The sequence below is a fragment of the Notamacropus eugenii genome, chromosome 1 (genome assembly GCF_028372415.1).
Source record: "Notamacropus eugenii isolate mMacEug1 chromosome 1, mMacEug1.pri_v2, whole genome shotgun sequence".
In the NCBI taxonomy this organism is placed as follows: Eukaryota; Metazoa; Chordata; class Mammalia; order Diprotodontia; family Macropodidae; genus Notamacropus; species Notamacropus eugenii.
In genome coordinates this window covers 165,190,284-165,197,372 of record NC_092872.1, presented here as the reverse complement: position 1 = coordinate 165,197,372, position 7,089 = coordinate 165,190,284, and the positions used below count along the sequence as shown (strand labels likewise).

The following is a 7,089-nucleotide window of genomic DNA, read 5'->3' as shown; positions in this document are numbered from 1 at the left end:
GCCATCTAACTGTCTCTATATTGGTGAGGAATTGAAAGCAATTAAAAACTTTTGTAATAAAGGCATTCCAAAATCAGGATCATAGGGTCATAGATTTTCAGAGCTGAAATGAACCTTAAAAGTCCAATTTGTACTGCAAAACAAGGGCTTGCTATACAATATAGGAAGAGATTAGTCTTCTAGCCTTTATGTAAGGACCACCAGTGAGTGAGCAATGCACTATTTCTCAAGGAAACCTAGTCTACTTTTAGAGAGCTCCGAAAATTATTAGGAAGTCTTAACTGATATTAAGTTGAAATTTTCTAAATTTGCTGCTTCACCACTTCCACCCACTGCTCTTGTTTTCTGCCCTCTAAGGATGAACACAACAAATTAAACTCCTTCACATGACAACTCTTCAGATATTTCAAGACAATTATCATATCCCACGTTTTCCCTATGCTACACATTCCATGTTCCCTTAACTGTTCCTCAAGGTACCATGAGCTCTAAGACCTTCATCACCCTGGCGAACTTCCTCTGAATACTCTGTAACTTATAAATTTCCTTCAAAACTATCAAAGGATCACAGATACAGAGCTGGAAGGAATTCCCACAAACCAACTCTCCCTTTTCACAAGGGAGGAACTGAAGCCCATAGAGATTAAGAACCTAGGTCACACAGGTCCAATTCCACAACTATGAATCCAGTCCCTGTTCCGCTGCCTCATTAAACATGTTTGGTATTCAACAACGAGCTCAAACATTTTTCATTCAATGACAATCAAGCAACATTTTCTAATTTGGAGAATGAGAACAAATCACCATTACTAAAATGCCCAATAGAGCTCCAGTTCTTGGAATGCTTTGTAGAACTGTAGTAGCCCATTGGAATGGTCGGGGTTTGGTTCTCACCCAAAATCGGTACAATAAATCCAGCAGAGGGTGAATGTCATCATAAATTAAAGGAATGTCAACTTTCACTTCAGAATCCTCCTCTGTGGAGATATCACTAACTCTAACACATACAGAAGGGACTCTTTCAAGTTGCAAGGGAATTGTAATTAATAGTTACACTTATCTCTATTAAGCAGGATAATTCTCTGTGGAATTGTTAGGAGAAACCATCATAGGATGCTTCAGGGAATAAAAATAATTTTCCTGATATTACAGCTGTACAAGGGTTTGGGGAGTCCAAAGTCATCACATTAACTAATGAAAAGTCACATGGACTCAGGTGACACTAGAATTGCATATTGAATACAGAAGGTTATTTATTTATTTGACTCATTTGTACCCTTCTTCAAAAAAGTTCAGAACTAGCCTTCCAGAAAATAGAGAACAAGTTTTGCAGAGAAACACAATCCCTGGTTTATGCTGTTTGACACTTGTTTGAAGGCAGAAGGCCTTTGGGTATGTACACTTTAGTCATTTGTCTGAATCCAACTGGCAATGGTGAAGCTCATCTATTCCCTAGAGAATATCCATGTGCTATTGGACCAGCACGAAATTGACACATTCATCATAGGTTCAAGGTGTGATCAATATTTTACAACTGGGACATGTGTCTGATGTATAAATTAATCTAAGTCAAAATGCTGTATAGTAGTTGATAATACAAAGCACAAATTAGTGGAAGATTTGCCAGTACAGGTGCATCCTGTTTTGAACAAACTGAAAATTGTTTTAAATAACAGATTTATACTTAAAAAGATAAATTGGGCTAGGGGTAGGGAGTGATTATTCACATTGGAAAATGGCTCTTTGTGAAAGAATCCACTATAGAGTTTCTTTAAATAGTAAACCCTTCTAGTGCCTTTAAAAACAGTGTTCAGTTTATAAAGATGTACAACTTTTTAAGAGCACATTCTTTGCATAAAGCAAGGTATTACTTCCTGTGTAATTATTCTCTGTATTATTCAACAGAATCGTATGATCTCAGAGTTAAAGGGAATTCAGACATCTAATCCAATCCATACCTAACCAAGAACTCTATTAACATTATACCCAACAAGTGGACATTCATTTTCATTGTTAGAGAGTTTTTCCTCAAATCAAGATCATTACTCCAAATCCTGCCTCTGGGCTGAAGTAAAGCAAATCTAAACCTACTTCCACCTGCTTCTCATATACTGAAAGGCTGCTAGTTAGTATGATCAAGATTTCTTTTGGAAGGGGCTAAATATTCCCAAATGCATTATCAATTTCTCACTGACCATACTCATCCTGGTTAAACCCTCTACAATGTACTCCAGTTCACCACACAAAAAAAGACACCATGAATGAAACACAATGTTCTGGATGTGGTCTGACCAGGATGGAGGACAGAGTCTTTTGGACTCAATGATTTTCTTTTTTTTTTTAGGCCAAAACATTATTTCAGCTTTCAGTAACATCTCAGCCATCAAAAATAAAACTCTAACACTGAAGTGTGGGAGGAAGACTTTACGGCATGATTAGGTGGGCTACCCCACCCCCCAGGTGCCACAAGGGGGAAGGATGATCACTGTCCATCCATCCAATAAATTAGGAGGCACAGAATTTAGGGGAGGCAGCAGCTCGTTTTTGGGCTGGCATAAGGCCATCAATTGACTGGCCCTTTTCTAAACACTTTTCCATCTCAATAAGCAATTTCACACCATCCACCACCATCTACACCAGTTCTACTTCTGAGAAGCCCAGTAAGTCAGCACTGGAGATGTCAGAGACACCACCCACAGTGGCTGTGTCCATACCCTCTGTCCTCCTCTTCTGCAGTCTCAGCTTCTTCCACTTCTTCAGCTTCATGCTTGCCCAGATGGGAAAGTTTAATGAGAACACAGAGGTTGGAGGAGCATGTCAGGATATAGCCCAGGTGGGGGCTTGGTCTTAAAAGGAATGTCAGTCTGGGTGAGCCTCGTGAAGAAACACGTGAACACCTTCATGTTACCTCCCTTCTGCATAGAGATGACCCTCAGGTCATCTTCCTCATTGATCCATACCAGGAAGGTCTTGCTGTCATTGTAGCAAAAGCCCCTGCCATCAAGCCAATCTCAGGTCATGCCAGACACCAAGAGGAGTGGAGAGACAGGCTTGTCAAAGAGGAAGGAGTCACCAACCAACTGCCACTGTTCCTGCTCGGTCAAGTTCTTCAAAGCACAGTTCCTCCCATTCAGGTCACCTTCCAGGCTGGCCACAGCTTCCACAGAGAGCTTCTCTATGCTCACCTGGGGTTCCATTGTGGGGGCAGGCAGAATTCTTCAATGCTTCAGCCAGTTCAAACACAAGAATTCAGCTCATAGTTAGGATCCAGGTCAATACCACCCTGTAGATTGTCAGGATTAAGATCAGTCTTATGCTCATCTGAAGGTTTGTAGCCTCCATGTTGGTCTTCAGTGATAGGATCGAACAGTTCCTTGAACATCTCATAGCTCTCTTCATGTCCAGCCACAAGGCCCACAGTCAAAATGAATGGGTGCCCTGGGTTGTCCACACGGGTCTGAATAACCTCATATAGGGTGAAGCTACTTGAGGTAACCTTATCCTGAAGTTTTTCATAGAGCTCTAGCATACCTTATCCATGTGGTTGTTGGGAGAGGAAAGGTCAGAATTTTCCACCTCAGCAGGTAGCAGAACTTCAGCATGTTGTGGCTATTGGAGAATGGCATGATGGCAGATTATTGAGAGGTTTGGAGGATGCTGCTGTTGCCACTGCTGTGCTCTCTATGTTTCTCTTAATGTACCTTCAAATCATATTAACTTCTCTTGGCTACCAAGCTACACTGTTAACTCATACTGTATTTGTAATGTACTACTATCATTCCTAAAGTACTCATTGTAATCACTAATGCCTGAAAATATTCCCACTCTTCCTTTAGCTGAACATAAACAATGAATTCCTCCATGAACATATAAACTCATGAGAATTTATGAAAAATTATTCATCTCTTTCTTGAACAAAATTCCATCTAATTGCCATATAGGGAGGTCAGCTGACATTAGACTCAACTCCTTAGTCATGTAGTAATGCCAGAATTAGTTGAAGTTAATTCTTTTTTTATCTTATTAATTATTTTATTTTTCCCAATTATATGTAAAAATAATTTTAATAGTCTTTGTTTTTTCAAATTTTGAGTTCCAAATTCTCTACCTCTCTCTTTTTCCTCCCTCATTGAGAAGGCAAGTAATTTGACATAGGTTATACACGTGTAGTCAGGCAAACCACATTTTCACGTAAGTCATTCCCAAGAAAAACAAACAAAGTAAAGAAAAAGCATCTTTCCTCTGCATTCAGACTCTACCAGCTGTTTCTCTGGAAATGGACAATAGCTTTCATAAATCCTACAGAGTTGTCTTGACTCATCGTGTTGCTGAGAATAGCTAAGTTATTCACAGAAGACCATCATACAACATTGCTGTTACCATGTACAACATTCTCCTTGTTCTACTCACTTCACTTTGCATCAGTTCACATAAGTCTTTCCAGGTTTTTCTGAGAGTATCCTACTCAACATTTCCTAAAGCCCAATAGTATTCCATCACAATCATATTCAACAATTTGTTCAGTCATTCTCCAGTTGAGGGATATCCCCTCAATTTCCAATTCTTTGCCATCACTAAAGAAGTTGCTATAAATATGTTTGTACACATAGGTCCTTTTCCTTTTTGTTTTTATTTATTTGGGATACAGACCTGGTAGTGGCATTGTTTGGTCAAAGGGTCTGCATGGTTTTATAGCCCTTTGGGCATCGTTCCAAATTACTCTCCAAAATGGTTGAATCAGTATGCAACTTCACCAATAGTACTTTAGTGTTTTCATTTTCCCACATACCCTCCAACATTTATCATTTTCCTTGTCTGTCATATTAGTCAATCTAACAGTATAAGGTAGTATCTCAGAGCTGTTTTAATTTGCATTTCTCTCATTAGCTGTGATTTAGAGCATTTTTTTCATAGGACTATAGACAGCTTTGTTTACTTTGTCTGAAAACTGCCTGTTCATATCCTTTTATCATTTAATATGTAAATATTAAATATATTTACATATTAAATATATCATCAGTTGAGGAATGGCTCTTATTTCTATAAATTTGACTCCATTTTCTATGTGTTTGAGAAATGAAATCTTTATCAGAGAAACTCACTGTAAATTTTTTTCACAGTAATGATTACCAACAATGTACTTCCCTCCATCCTATTTTCCCTCATTTATCCTACTCTCTCTATCCTTTTACCCTGTCCTTTCTCAAAAGTGTTTTGCTCCTGACTTTACCTACCCCAAGCTTCCCTCCCTTCTATCAGCTTCACACACCCCCTGTCTTATCCCGTTCCCTTCCTACTTTCCTGTATGATAAGATAGATTTCTATACCCAACTGAGTGTGTGTATTATTCCCTCTTTGAGCCAATTCCAATGAGATTAAGATTCATGTGTTCCCTTTCCCTCTTCCCATCTTCTTCTCCACTGTAAAATCTCTTTCATGTCAGATGATTTATCCCATTCTACCTCTCCCTTTCTTATTCTCCCAGTGCATTCTTCCTTCTCATCCTTTAGTTAGACCTTCCATCTATGTAGACTCGTTCTAACTACCCTAACGATGAGAAAGGTTTTAGGAGTTATAAATATCATTTTTCCATGCAGGAATATAAACAGTTTAACCCTGCTAACTCCCTTATGATTTTTCCTTCCTGTTTACTTTTTTTATGCTTCTTTTGCATCTTGTATTTGGACTTGGAGCCAAGAGACCTATGTTAAAGTCCCACTTTACAATCTCAATTGCTATGTGATCATGAACAAGTAACAAATTTTCAGACCTTCAGTAATTTCATCATAAGTACTGCACTATGTATTTCAAGGGGTTATTGTGAAGAATGTGCTATGTAATCTTTACAGTAACATATAAATATGAGCTATCATCATCATTATTCCAGTCAGTACCTTTTTGGACTCAAAAGTAGAAACATTCTCCTGAGACAGATTGGCTCAATAGTTGAAGGTTGACAAACACATAGACATTTTCCAAACAAAAGGAATATGTCTCAGCATTGAAGACAACTTAGCAGAGCCAAGTACCAGATGTGTCCTTTGTGATGAGGCCAGTCCCAATTCTCCAGGGATACAGGTTGTAATCCATTGCTGCCACACAGACTCAGAGCCCATCTGGCTCTTTAAACTTGGTCAGATTGTATGGACAATCATGGGAAAAGGTGGAGCCTGAGAAACTTCCCAGTTCCATCTGGACCATTGACAGGTGTTAGGGTCCTTCTCCATATAAACCAGACATCATGGGAACTAAACTTCAGAGAAAAAAGCAAAGATTTGTTCTCCCCATTTCAAATGCTCTCCTAAGTTGCATTTATTGGTCCATTAATTGTCAGTCTATGTCTTTTAACAGTCTCAGTACTGCAGAAAGCTGTGGATGATTCCAATGTGACTTTTCAGGGTGATGAAAACAGCAAAGCTGCTCAGTTTTGGAAAGAAGCAGGCCATGTAACAAGGTTATAATGTAAAGCACTAAGCAATTAGCTGGGAGATTTAACTCCCTGTCTTAAAAGCATTTTTATTACTTAATCAATCATGAGCAATTTCTAAACAAGGCTGGGGTTTTACAGGGACTCATAAATCTGTTCTGCTTGCTTCTTAGAGAAAGAGCAGGAAAAACAGACATGACGTTCCAAAGGGGGCATTTTATCAATTAAAGAAAATTCAAGTTGAAATCAATGAGGGGCTAGGGAGAGAGAGAACAAGCCCACAAGGGTCCTGGACATGAGGAGGCAACATCACAGGAAAGGAAGAGTTAACCTGGTGATTTGACCTCTGTTACTGGTCTAGATTCAATGCATACTGCCTTCTCCACTCTTCTCTAATTTGAGTCAACAGAATAAGAACAAACAGGCAAATAGGGATAATTCTTGAAATAGGTATCCTGAAAAATTTCATATATAATAGAATTTAAATTTGGAAGGGACCTAAGAGACCCTCTTGTCCAGAGATTCTTAATCTTTTTTTGAATCCTTGACCTTTTGGGCATTTTGGTAAAGCCTATGAACTCTTCCTCATAATAATGAGATTACAAAGGAAATCAAATGTTATTGAAAATTGAAATGTAATTTTTCCCATCAACAATCATAAA

General features: G+C 38.6%; 1 pseudogene; it reads right to left on the bottom strand.

Moving 5' to 3' along the window:
- Positions 1 to 2,505: 2,505 nt before the first annotated feature.
- On the bottom strand, positions 2,506 to 3,626 carry LOC140509727 (creatine kinase B-type pseudogene; annotated as a pseudogene).
- Positions 3,627 to 7,089: the final 3,463 nt, after the last annotated feature.